At 42.0% G+C, this 13,676-nt stretch overlaps 1 long non-coding RNA gene across 12 annotated transcripts in view; it reads left to right on the top strand.

Annotated features, from left to right (window-relative positions):
- Positions 1-13,676, top strand: part of LOC110351925 (uncharacterized) — a 225,158-nt gene that overhangs the window by 190,860 nt on the left and 20,622 nt on the right. For 9 of the 12 annotated variants that reach the window (XR_011808259.1, XR_005264832.2, XR_011808258.1 and 6 more), the window contains one exon: positions 5,469-5,563. This is a non-coding gene — a long non-coding RNA (uncharacterized lncRNA). Of the gene's footprint in view, positions 1-5,468; positions 5,564-11,774; positions 11,929-13,676 lie in introns of those variants that run through there. The other 3 variants (XR_011808260.1, XR_011808263.1, XR_003496336.2) reach the window with 2 other exon arrangements.

Raw genomic sequence — 13,676 nt, 5'->3', positions numbered from 1 at the left:
CATAGTTCTTTTCAGGAAAGACACAGCAGTGTAATGTTGGCTTTGTGCAGGGAAAGTTGCCTATTTGGTGGTCATTAGAAGATGGCAAGCATTGCATTGTTCCAGTAAGAAATCAATACGGTCTGTTTATCCAAGCACAGGCTCTGGAATGAGAAAGCTTTTACTGTTTCCTGCAGAGCTGGATGGGGCCATGGATGTAATTCTGCCCCCACTAAAGCGAGTGACAAGACTGCTATTTCTTTTTCTCAGCCTCTCAACCAGGTTTTGGGTTGTTCCTTCCTCTTTTATATGCATTTTATATTTTATATTATGGTTTATGTGAGTATTGTTTTTGTAATGCTGGTGTGAGTTATCTTAGAGATCTCTGCAAGGCATCCTCACCGTCAATTTTTCCAATTTTTCTGTGAAACTTTCAGTGATCAAGATTTTCATATGGTCAGACTTGGAGAATGGTTGGAAAATGTAAAGGGCCTAATAAAAGCTGGTAGGAAAAATTTTCAGGTGCAGAAAGGGACCCTCGGACGTGATCCTATGTCTGCAGTGCTGTAGTCACAGTTTTTCTCCCTGAGAGGCTGCAGTGTACCCTGCTACGTACATGTACACAAATTTTTGTGCTCTTTTGCATGTTTACCACTAAATTTTCCTGTGGAGAATCCGTGCATGCAGAGCACGTGTGTGTGTGACAGGGAAGAGGGACACTGGTGACAAAGGAGCACTATCAGCCAGGGGACAGGCACTGTGGCCAGTGAACGTAACAGAGCCAGAGGGTAAGCTGCAGGTCGGCATCTTCTCTGTTACTGTGAACCATACAGCGTAGGCAGTAATCCTTCCAGTCACTTAGAGCTGTGCTTCCCTCGGACTACAGACTTTTCCTGTGATCAGGACAGGCAGAAAACATGGAATCAGCTAATTGGTCTTTCAGCTGGAAGCATTTTAATCTGCTGATAAAAATCAGCAATTGGGAAGGGTAGAATGAAGCAGCTGTAATGCTTAATGATATTTTTTTTATTTTTTTTATTTTTTATTTTTTGCAGGGTTTATAATTAAATCTCTTTTGGGGCTTTTCTTACTGGTAAAATATTATGCAGGGAATTCAATCAATGTGTTACACATCTTTCAAGGATTGTATGCTCTTTGTAAACTGCTTCCCTTACAATGATGAATTACTGATCTATCACTCTGGGTTAGTCTCTCTCGCGCTCTTACGTGGTGCAGACAGATGAGGCATGTAATTTCATTCCTGCTCGCTTTGCACACTTTTCCTTGGCCGGTTGGCAAAAGCCCTCTGGTGCCAGGTCTCACATTCCAGCTGTTGTGCATTTATCTTACTATCGTATGAATGCTTTACCATCCCATAGCTTTTTGGGAAGGAGGCTTTGGGGCAGACTATATTTGTGGGAAAATCCAGAGAGTCTGGCTGTGCCTTCTGGTACACTTCTGGTTTGTTTTTCCCCATAGCTTAGACAGGTCACATACAAACAGGAGTTTGGTCAAAGACCATCAAAAACACTTTGTGCATCTCTATTAGATGCAGCAGCTTCGTACATGCGGGGAAAACAGAAGCTCCTGATCTGATGATGCTTTCCAATTCGCAATAGGAACGCTCTCCCTGTGCTGCTGCGGCTCACAACCCATGTCTTGCTGTAATTGCCTTCAGACAGCTACCTGGATTTACTCATCTGTTTCCCCCTTTTCCAGTGAAACCTGAAACCAGGTGAAACTTGCCCAGCATCAGGTTTCACTTCCACACTGAAATTCAAAGCCAAAAGAAGTCCTGGGTCTTCCAAGGTTCACCAGCCTCTTGTCAGCCCGGGACTCAGACACATGCTAGCCTAAGCCAATTTGAAGCTGTCAGTGGAAATAACGTGAATCAAAGTCTTGTCTCATTGCTTTTGGACGCGCTTGCCTTTAACAAATTTTGTTTACTTTGTATGTTTCTCTTCCTCTATTGTGTGTCTATTGAATAGTGCATGTTGATCATTCTATTGCACTTGTTCTCGACATGTCTTAGGTACAGGACAAATGCCCATCTTTTAATGGGTGGCATAATGATGTAAATTAAAACATATCACAGAAATTCACATGATACTTGTGAACATGTCCAAGACAAGTCTCTCACTGAAGAAGTTTTGCTTGCGTAAAAAGAAACAGGTATGTCCAATAAGGCACAAAGCTGGCACACTGAGATTTTTTGTTGTTGTTGTTATTAAAAATATGTATTTTTTTGTTAAGAAAAAAAGGAATGCCAATAGTAGTTTACTTTGGATAATTCTGCTAAGCAGCTGGATTTTGAGGAGATTATGTAAACTGAAGTAATTGCCAGACTTCTGATGTGTGTTCCTTGCTAGCCATAATTTAAAGCTATATTAAATTTTCTGGCTTTCACCCTTAGTTCCATATGATCTGTGCTTTGTGTAGGGCCAGAAGTGGTGAGTAAACAATAACTATGACAGTCCTGAAATTTCTCTCTTCCTAAGCTAGCCCTTAGACCCATCTTCTCCTAGGTGTATATTATAGCTGTCTTAAGGCTATTCTAGCTTATGCCTGCTTGAATCCCATGGGGATATCCACACAGCAGGAAAGAGCAAGACTCTTCTTATGGCACAGGTTTTACTTATTGTTTCAGGGCAACATTTGTGCTGACCATATTTCACATTAATTTTGGATCAAAGGTTTTCAAAAGTGGTAGTTTCATAAAGGAGCCAGAGAGTTAAAAACACGGGAGCTACAAAACTAGCTAGAGCCCAATATCCTGATGGTACCTGATTGTACACATAAGCTACATTAAAGAAAGCAGTGGGAAAAGTGGGAAAAGCACCAATGTGATAAGGCACCAGCTGTGAACAGCTCAGTGGTCTACAGAAATTCTCCTGCTGTCGCAACCACTAGCAAAGTGACCCGGGGTGAGGGTGAAGCCATGGTAAGAAATGTGAACAAAAATGCAAACACAAGCCCAGCCAACAAAGCATGTTTTATCACTGTTCAAGACTGTGACATTTTCCAGCGTATCAAAATTATCGTCCTACACTCTTCCGGGGATATCCGCTGTGAAAGTTCAACATCTGATCAGCCTCAGAAGCTCTCGTCTGGTGCCTGTGGTGGGAATGAAAGTATGAGAGCACCATTAAGTCACTGTATCAAATCTGAAGAAAATTCTTAATAGGAGAGAATAACTGTAGTCTCGATTCCCATTGCTATTACTGGAGAAACTAATGCTTCAGTCACAGTTGGAGCGCAGCTCCTCTCCTTGCCCTTGGGACCATCACAGGCAAATCCCGAAGAAGTGTGCTGACATCTACGGGGCAGTTTTGCCTCAAGAGCTGAGGCTGGACATAGTGGGGGCAAAACCATGGGCTGTGTCTGTGGTTCTCTCTCCCCTCTGCAATGCTCAGCCCTGCTCTGCATTTACCTTTGTTGTCTTTAGCATTCAGCAGGGCTGTTGCATTTTGTTCACATTCACAGTTGTTAATGTAGCTCTGTGGTTGTTTCCTTTGCCTCTTCCTGTCCTTCTACCATTCCATCTCTTTGAGGAAGGCAGGTGGCACTCTGAATGCAGAGCTGAATTAATAACTAATCCATAATGCTGGGAGAGGTTAGACGGCAAACTTTTAAATGGACATGACTTAATATTGTGGTCTTCTTTAGATCCATGGATAGAAAAAGTAATTAAAGTGCTGCCAATGCTCCCAGGAAAGTGTGGAGTCACAGATGGCAATTTAGTAACAGACAACTTGCAGGATCCTCTTTGTGGTGGGAGACTGGTTGCGGGATACATGGCATGCCTGCCTGGAAAAGCCCATATTTGACTTGACTGCCTTGTACTATTACCTCCCTTCTCTGAAGCCGTGAAGCAGCAGGCTGCCTCACACTCCCCAGAGCAGGCTGTGGTTTTCACAGCCACATTCATCTGACCTCTGCTGAGGTCAGGCACCAAGGCTGGCACTGACACTGCAGGTATCACAGCTGGTAACCAAAGTGAGCCACAGAACCACAGCTGGAGCTCAGTAGTTTTCCCCTGGGAGAAGTGCTCCAAAGCAAAGGTGAAAGCTCTCCAAGCCAGGCATGCCACTCAGGAAGGAGCCCAAAGCATCACAGCAACCTCACTTATCTCCTGGCACTGGGGCAGAGCCAGGAGCATTTCCCTGTCAAGACAGCCAGCAGTGTGAGCAGAACACTGGGAGTGCCCTCCAAACTGGTGCAGCTCCCAGAAAAAAAACACGTCTCATACATCATGCACTCATGTTTTCATTGCCACAATGGACTTCTCAGATGAAGCCCATCATTTGTGCTTCTGCCTGACACACATCTTTCCTGTAGGCTCTTGCCTCCACTGGCCCTTTGACACTGGCTTTGCCCCGCCAACATGCTGGTTGTCTTCTGGTATGGTATCCCTGTAGTACTACTGGTGTTTTCGGGACCTGCTGTGTGGACAGCAAAATCTGCATTTCAGCCACTGAGTAAAAAGAGTCCTTATTCTCCAGGGAGACCCTGGTCAGACTCCTGATACCAAAACAGCAGTGAGGTTACCCAAATGTTAAGCAATGTCAGCGTAACAACTAGTCACCTAGGGTCTCCTTGCCATAACTGGATGTAGCAGAAATCTTAGCATGGGGACAACACAGGTTAAAGGACTGGGTGATTAGGATGTTCTATGCAAATCTCCAGAGCTGTGGGATAAGGTCTTCATCATCTTAAAGAAATTCCATAATTTGCAAAAAGATCCTGCCAGTTCCATATCCTGACTCTCTGACAAATAATGGGTTATTAGAATTCAAATCACTATTTCAAAGGATGCTTGCAAGAACCCAAGAAGAGATCTTGGGAACTTTGTACATGGTTTGAGTACTTTTCTTAACTTGATTTGAGATCATTCATTACACAGAAAAAAAAACATTTGGGGAAAATAGCAGTAAAGTACAGAGTACAAAACTTCCCCCTCTGATAATAAATCATGATTGTTGCTACACTACAGCTTGTTTTATGTTCTATTCAGTCTGTGTTATTCACTAGCAGCTTGTTTGCCATTAGTTTTTAACCAGAGCATGAAAAGGCCAAACTGTGTCTACACAGAGAGTCCTTGCTCTGGATCATGCAGCATAACCCCATGTGCCTCCGTGGACTGGGTACCTCTCCTCTGAACCTCACTGCATGCTCCATCAGAGCACCGCACCTTTGCCTGGCTGCTTCAGACCTGCACACATCTCTGGTATCTGCAAACCTGTGATAGACAGCAGGAAAAGGACTGGATGGAAAAGAAGAGTAGTGCCATCTCTGACCTAGTGGAGACCCCTTGCTCTCACTATCCAAATATTTCTTGCAAGTTACTTTTAATGTTATCTGTGTTAATAGGTATTCAAAAAAGCAAAACTAGTTATTTTTCCTGTAACTGCAGTGTTTTTTTTTTGAACCATTGTAGCCACTCCTAGCTATTTTTTTTTAGTGATTTACCTTTTCCTTTCATTTTGCAGAGCCCTCAGAAAGCTGAACAGAGGCACCCAGAGGACCGTGAATACTGGCAGGACTCCTCAAGATTGATTTGTGCAGTGTTGGAAGATGATAGTAGGTAACTAGACTCCTCCAAACAACAACCAACTTAAATTCAAACTAGTGATTTATCAACATATTGGTGAATTAGTTTTCTAATAATCTAAACAGCTCCTTCTCATATTTTGCTCCAGATACATCAGTAAGGTCTATCTGCTTCACATTTGTGTGGTGGATTTACTTTTCATGCACCTGCTATGACTGTTATGTTTCACTGACGAGGAGAGGCAGAGATTTTCTCTTCTAAGCAGTTATTGAATTACATTTATTTTCCTGTTCTTTTTTCTCATCTCTTTCTCTCTCTGGAAAAGATCTCAGATTCACAGCCTTCATGCCTGAGTGATCCATGGAGCTCCATTTCCTGCCTGTTTCAGGGCTTTCAGTAACAGAAGTCGTCTCTCTCTGGTCTCTGAAGTGGAAAAGCTAACTGTTCCCTTCAGAAAGAAAACCCCTTTTGTTCCCACTTTATTACATATCACTAATGACATTATGAAGGGCTTTGTTGTTGTGTTTCTGTCCTTGCTGCTGCTGGGGGTGTATCGCAGTGTGCATTCATGAACTTGATGCTACATTCCCAAGCAAACGTGCTCTTCACAGCTTTGTTACGGACTGTGTGGCACGTGCTGTATTTTGGGCAAAATCCTCATCACTTCTCTGAGGCTGTGCGTCCTCAGAACTGCAGATGCCTCTTCTCTGCTCACAGAGGATTACTTTGGTTGGAATAGCACCGCAAGGTAGCAGCCAGGCCCAACAACCTCAGCAAAGGTTTTTATGAAGCAAAGGGTGCATCTATCATCTGCATCCACGTAGGCTGAGAGTTATCTCTAATTCACCACTGTCTGGGATTGCTTGTTATTGATTCCTGTAAATTGTCCTATTTGTCTGAGCGCTGCCCAGATGAACAGCAGACGCTTGAGAAACCAAAATAGGAGTCAGCCACAGGGTTCAGAGATTAATCTGTCCCTTTGGGGTGCTGAACAGCCAGAAATCCAAATAGCTTGTTGTAAGAGGCTTAACAATGCAGAACAGCTGATTTCAGATTCATCCATTGAAAACATACATTCATGTTGTTGGATGTTGGAATAATGCTAAATCACTTTAATCTAAACCACATTTGAATACAACTCCCACAGTTTAAAGGGCACTGAATTAATCTTGTGAGTAACAGAGTTGCCTCGTAAAATGCATTTGTGTGATGTTGTAAGAAACTTATAAGAAACTTGACTGTGAAGGGGGCAGCTCTTTGAACTTGTAAACCCTCGCTGTTTAGAAATATATAGCTGTTTGAACACGAGTCTAAACGCAGCAGAATTTGAACAAACTGTTCCTCTGCTTTCCCATATTTTAATGTGCTCATCAGTGAATATTTATGTATGAACCCTGTAGTAAGCACAGTCGTCATTTCTCAGCTGTCTCCAATTGGCAGATCGATGAAAAATTTGGTGTGCTCCCACTCAATTGAAAAAAGTAACTAACAGGCTGCTAGGTCATTTTCTCTCAACGTTAATCCATCATTATCACCTGAAATGCATTACTTTGAAGACTGAAGAAGGTCCATATTTCAATTTAAATGATGCCTAACAGGTATAAGCTTGACATTTTCAGTTCCCACTAAGGCTTAAACAGCTGACAACATTTTATTTTGCTGAGAATATATCTTTTCCTCCTCAAGGATTTCTATACAAAGACTTTGCAGTAGGCATGCCTTTATGCTAACCAGAGACAAGTCTAGTTAGTTATTGAGAAATGCCTGCATTTTGCAGGGTTTTAAATTATAACTATGTAAGAAAGAAGTTTTGTGTTTTTTTTTTCTTCCCTGTTACTCTTTTTTTTTTTTTTTTTTTTTTTTTTTTCCTGCTTACAGCTAAAATCTTTGTTATCTTGGAAAGGGAGGATAATATTAGATACCTGCTGTAATTGGGAAATAAATTCAGGAATCTGTGGGTTTGTTATTTTTGTTTTGTTTTGTTTTATTTTGTTTTTCAGACAGATGGGCTTCAGCCTGGATCTGTCATCTCACAGTGGTAAAGGAAGGGCAGCAGTCTGTTTTGAGTGAAAAGACAGAAATGATTTCTATGGCTATCCTTTTGGAGGTATAGCTTGTGTTCCTCAAACTTGCTGTGGACCATGGACTGGAATATTGGTGCTACCCTACATTCAGAGGCAGTTTGAAGAGTGATTCCAATCCTTCCCTATGTTTCCCTTAAGGCACACGTATACAGACATACATGCCATGCGTAATACAGTTGCCAAAGGTTGAGCATGTCAAGTTCACTCAGGCCTCAAGAACCCGCAGATGTTTCAAATCAAAATGTTACCTTAATAGGAATAATGAGGTGCTTGAGAGAATATTTTGGTCTGTACCATTTGAATGGGAAAAATTATCTTTGTACTCCGGGCATTCTGTTCATCTGAGCATCTTTGGCTCAACCCCCTTCCCATAAGTTATCCGGAGAAGAAAGCTGGTGATTTTTCTCTACTGCAATTATGGGTGTAATTTACTACCTTAAAAGCATCCAGATACACAGTAAGGTATTCTGAACCAACGCTGAGTGATCTATTTCCAGTGCTGGTGGACTGGGGTGCAGGCACCTTTCAGGGTACATATGCAACAGTGCCAGGCAGCAGGTGCACAGCTGCCTGCGCTTGGAGGAATTTTGGAGAAAAGTAGTCCCAGGTATACTTTATTTCACCTTGGGCACAGCAAAAGCATGTCTTGCACAAACAGATGGATTCCAGTCTGGGTTTGTCATGTTGAGAAGATGGTAGCTCCTTTTCAGAGAAAGGAAGGAACTGCAGCTGTTGGAGACCTGCTGCCTAAAAGGTCATGGGAGAAGACAGAAAGCATTTTTACACAGCATCCCACTCTTCCTGGGAGAGTCCTTGGAGTCTAGGCCACAACATTTGCTGGATGTAATTCTCTCTCTGTTTAAATGAGAGGATTTTTCCTCCTCACGCTACCATTCCTTAGAGAGTCTATCTCATGCTGAGAGGCTTTGCATAGTTAATAATTAATTATACGTAATTTCAAAATAGTGCTTTGAAATGATTTCCTTTTGTTTATTTTATGAAACAACAACAAAACAAACACAGCACATTCCCCCAGATTACAGTGTTTCCTTTACTGACATATTTTACTTGAGATTGTTCTTTTATGGGAAATTACACAGCTCGTTAGTTTCTGGAATAATTGGTATCCAATGGTGTCATCAAATCACAGACTATAAATAAAAGGAATTTTAAGGTATGAAATCTTCATTGAGCCTGTCTTCCAAAGCATCTTCTTTTTTTGGATGCATCTGGCTAGCTCAACAAAATCCAGTTTATGTGTTTTGCCTAAAATGTTTACCCACCAGAATGACCATTCTTATAAGTAACAGAATATCAAATGTTTTAGGCAGATTGTATTAAAATCACATGAACACACTGACTGCTTAAAGGTTATTGTCAAAAGAGACTAATGAAGACACACACAGCAATAACATTTACAAATAGAAAGGCTGAAAGGAGACAGGCCACTGAGCAAGAACACCATTTTTTTTGAACCTGGAAGTTTTTACGACTATTTTGGAAGTTACTGGTGTACATTTTCCTGTCTTCCAAGAGCTTTATAACATCACTTAACCCATTCTATTTCTTCTCCCCGTCTAGATTTATACTGCATTCCTCACTGTGGTAGCTTAGCCTTATTATCTCAAAGCATTATATCTATTCAGATATATCATCATTAGGTGATAGGAGTCCTATAAAAATAAAATTCAGTAAGATGAATTGAATGTGTAGCTACATACTTAAAGGTCTGGTCTTCATGAGATACTGAGAATTCATTTCCACTGCTTGTGCTGGTGGTGCATATCAACTAAAGAGCTAACAATAAGTACTTAAGACCATTTAAATATATGTGGGTGTATATATATCTGTAGAGAAAGAGAAAAAAAAATGAGACATACATATTTAGAGACATAGCTATGTATAAATTCAGATGATGTCCTTTGAAGAAAAAATATTTCAGAGGAAACTGTGGGTTCCTTAGAGGATGAAGTAGAGTGCCTAGTAAAAGGGGTCAAGCTTAGGCTTGAAAACCAGTATTTTATCCATAAGGAAAACAATGGGTTAATTGTATGTATGTGTATCTATAAAGACATGCGCGTATATTTCTTTGGATCAAAATATATCTTTATTTCCTTGCAGTGAAGGTGGAAGACACAGCTTGGCAGCTAACATTGGCCAGACTTGCATTAATGCCCCACGTGTCTGCCAAGTGAAAATCTGCCGAGTCTCCAAGAGTGTAAACTCTAATTTCTGCTTCCCTCAGCCTCTTTGCCAGAAAGAACTCAATGCATGGAGTCCCTCTTTTGTGGTGTTAGAGCTGAGACCCTCTGAGGGAGTGTCCATACATATATCATTTCTATTCTTCCCACATGTTTTAAAATCCACACTCCAAACTGTCGTGCATTGTCCATTTCTGTCCATCACTCATAGCTGAACAAAACGGAGGGCTATGAATAATGGTAATGGAAAAAGCAGCAGGCAAATGTAATCTACAGAAATGCTGGGTGGGGAGCAGCATCTCTGACTGTACTTGACTTGTATTTATATGGGCTGCTATTAATAATAAACATAGTCTCTACTCCTTTGCCATATGATAAGCATCATGTTCAGTATAGAGTTTCGAGATTTGGATCTGTCATTTAAACCTCTGAAACGATGCATACACGACCAGATCTGAACCATCTGAACTGTTACAACAGTTCTGTAAAGTCCACAGCAGGGCAAGGTGCTGCTACCATGAGAGCTGCATTTGCTGGCTCTCCAGAGGAAAAAGGTCATGCTGGGCCAGTGTGGTTTTCAGTGCTCAGCTTTCCTTTGGTCATATTGTTAGACATGCAGAATATTTAAACAGGTTTTATGGCAACTGGCAAATCAACTGCTGCGAAATGATATGTATAACAAGGGACCTAAGGAAAGACTAAAAATATAATCCCTAATCTAAAGCATCTGACATGTTTTCTGGACAGTAGTTTGGTATTACCCAGATGTATGCTCATGGAGCTGTCTATGCAAATCAAAAACATCCATCATACTGAAAGGAGTTTAATTATAAAAGTTTTGCTTTTCTAGCGAAACTGGAACTTCAATTTCAGTTATTTCTGGTCTCACACCACTTTGCTTCTCCTTCTAAATTACATTTTGTTGTATGTCCATCACTCTAAAGCTGTCAGAATCATGGTAACACAAAGCTGATTCCTAAAAATGGAGAAGGATGCTATGTTGCTGATAGGAAGCATTCCTTAACCATTGCAATATTTTTAGTTTGAATTTATGAAAACAGTGGGTATTAATGAGGATAGGTATGATGATGTGCAAGTGGTCAAATCCCAAAGACACTTGAAAGCTGCCACCATCACAGCCAGCAGCTCAGCTTGAAAGAAGCTTTGGCACCTCTGGTAATGCCAAATTACTGACCTTGAGGTGAGCATTGGGATTTAATAACCCATGTACAAAACCCCACCAGCTTAGAAGCATAAAATTTCAACATTATTTTTACACATGGTAATTTCTTGCTTATGCTAGCTTATTTCCATGGTCAGAGACCCAAATGGCCATGCCTGTGCTGTTAAGATTTCCGGGGTCAAACTTCTGCCCTTGCCACTGTGACACTGTGTGTGTATTTTGCTCCAATAAAAGCAGTTTTTAGCACTTCTGCTACCCTTAGGAGTAATTACTTGTGGTACCAGTCTGGTCAGAGAGGTTGGTGCACAAGATCCTGATCTGGCTGGCACTGGAGTGGCTCACCCCTGCAATAGGTGCAAAGAACAGTGCTTTGTCCTGCAAGGGAGGACAACATGGGCACAGAGGTGACACTGGCCACAGCGCCCCATAGAAAGAGAAGAGCAAATTGTCATTTGCTTGCATTCCCCTCAAGAATGGTGTGGGTATGGGTGTTTGTCTTAATTGAGATTTCTAATCTTTGGCAAAGAACTCCTCAAAGGAGTATTTAATACTACAAAATATATATTATTTTATTAGACTGACTAGAAAAAGCATGCAAGTTTTCAGATTTTGTTGATAGTTTTGTTGTTGCTGACCTTTTTAAAATTTTTTGCAAATGTGACCTATTTGGAGTGTACCTTTTCTCAGGTGACCCTTATTATTAGTCTGCTAGGAGCTTGCTATTATTAGCTATCTTTTCATGTAGAAGAAACAGGAAGCAGCTGTAATTAATAGATCTGCATTTATATACTCACTGCATGGGCCTTGAAGGGCTAGGCTTTGCTAGCGGTTAAGAGTAGTGTGGTTGCTCCTTGGTTAGTGTAGGTATTTACAGAAGTATCCACAGCTGGTATTTCACTTCTCTGACCTTGAGGAACTGAGATGCTGCCAGTAAGAGTTCAATTTTTTTTTTCCTTTTTAATTTTTTTGGTAATAAATTACCTTAACAATAGTGTTTGTACAAAAGTATAATGCTATATGAACTGTAAGATGTTTCTGAAGCCTTGTGGGTGCATTTAAATCTGTTGGGGATCCTGACCTGTGGTTTAAGAAACGCCAGGGTGAAGTGTTGAGCAATGAAACTAAGTAAATTTCTATTAATGACCTTGCAGCTCAGTATCTGATGCTTCTTGCGTTGTAAGAGTCATATCTGAAGTGATCCAGGAAATCAGAGTCTCATAAACAAATGCAGCTTTCTCTCTCGTATACCTCGGGGAATGTGCTTACTGGGTGCTGGTATGAAATGCTAGATAGAAATGTTACTATTGCATATGGTGGGCATCTTAATTTTCATTCTGTCCTAAAGATTCAAATTTATCTTATTATTTCTGAGATGTATTGCAGTAGCAACTATCCTTCCTGTGAGGATTCATATTTACTAAGAGGTCCTTCTTTCTTACCTCCCCCCCAATTGTTTAATATTCAAGTAAGCTTATTTTAATAGTACATTATTTTATCATTTTAAGAAAATGTATTTAAAGTGGGATGGTCATGGGTTTCCATTTCTGAAAGCTACCAGAGCATTCCTTTCAGTTTGCACAGCAATCTGAGGCAAAGTCTTGTGTGTTTTGCTTTATTATTATTATTATTTGTAATGAAAATACAGTTATTACCCCAAGTAGGGTTGAAGTGTGCAGCTATCTGGACAGCCCTGAGGATAAGTGAATTCTTAACATTCACTCCACTTACTCTAATCTTCTCTTATGAATAGTTAAGCAGAGTTCAAGGTAGCTTTAAAATAGTGTGAATTGTCATTTGTACTGTGGACACCCTTTCTTGAATGAGAACCTGTCCCCTTGTCGTGGTTCTGCTCGAGTGGGCAGCCGAGCTCCACCACAGCCGCTCTCTCACTCCCCTCCTCAAAGAGGAATGGGGAGAAAATATGTGAAAGGGGCTCAAGGATTGAGATAAGGACGAGAAAATCACGCAATAATTAGTGTAACGGGCAAACCAGACTCAGCATAAGAAGACAGATAGTAAGATTTATTACTCATTACTAACAAGCTAGAGAAGTGAGAAACAAAGGAAAGAAACCAAAAGCACCTCCCCCCCATCCACCCTCTTCCACCTCCTCCCCCCGAGCGGCGCAGGGGAACGGGGGAATGGGGGTTATGGTCAGTCTATAGCATTTCTTCTCTGCCGCTCCTTCTCGGTCACTCTCGTCCCCTGTGCTGTGGGGTCCCACCCACGGGATGCAGTCCTTGACGAACTGATCCGGCGTGGGCTTCCCACAGGCAGCAGCTCTTCCAGAACTGCTCCAGATATGGGTCTGTACCACGGGGTCCATCCCTCAGGAGAAAACTGCTCCAACCTGGCTCCCCTACGGGCAGCAGCTCCTGCCAGATCACCTGCTCCTGCGTGGGCTCCTCTCCACGGGCTACAGGTCCGGCCCGGAATCTGCTCCGGCAGGGGTCTTCCACAGGCGGCAGCCTCCGTCGGTGCAGGGCCACCTGCTCCACCGTGGTCTCCTCCACGGGCTGCAGCGTGGAACCCTGCTCCACCGTGGTACTCCATGGGCTGCAGGGGGACATCCTGCTTCACCATGGTCCTCACCACAGGCCACAGGGGACTTCTGCTCCGGCGCCTGGAGCACCTCTCCCCCTCCTTCTACACTGACCTTGGCACCTGCAAGGCTGTTT

This window comes from Anas platyrhynchos, chromosome 3 (assembly GCF_047663525.1).
Source record: "Anas platyrhynchos isolate ZD024472 breed Pekin duck chromosome 3, IASCAAS_PekinDuck_T2T, whole genome shotgun sequence".
In the NCBI taxonomy this organism is placed as follows: domain Eukaryota; kingdom Metazoa; phylum Chordata; class Aves; order Anseriformes; family Anatidae; genus Anas; species Anas platyrhynchos.
Note: the sequence above shows the minus strand (reverse complement) of the source record. Positions and strands in the feature narration are given on the sequence as shown.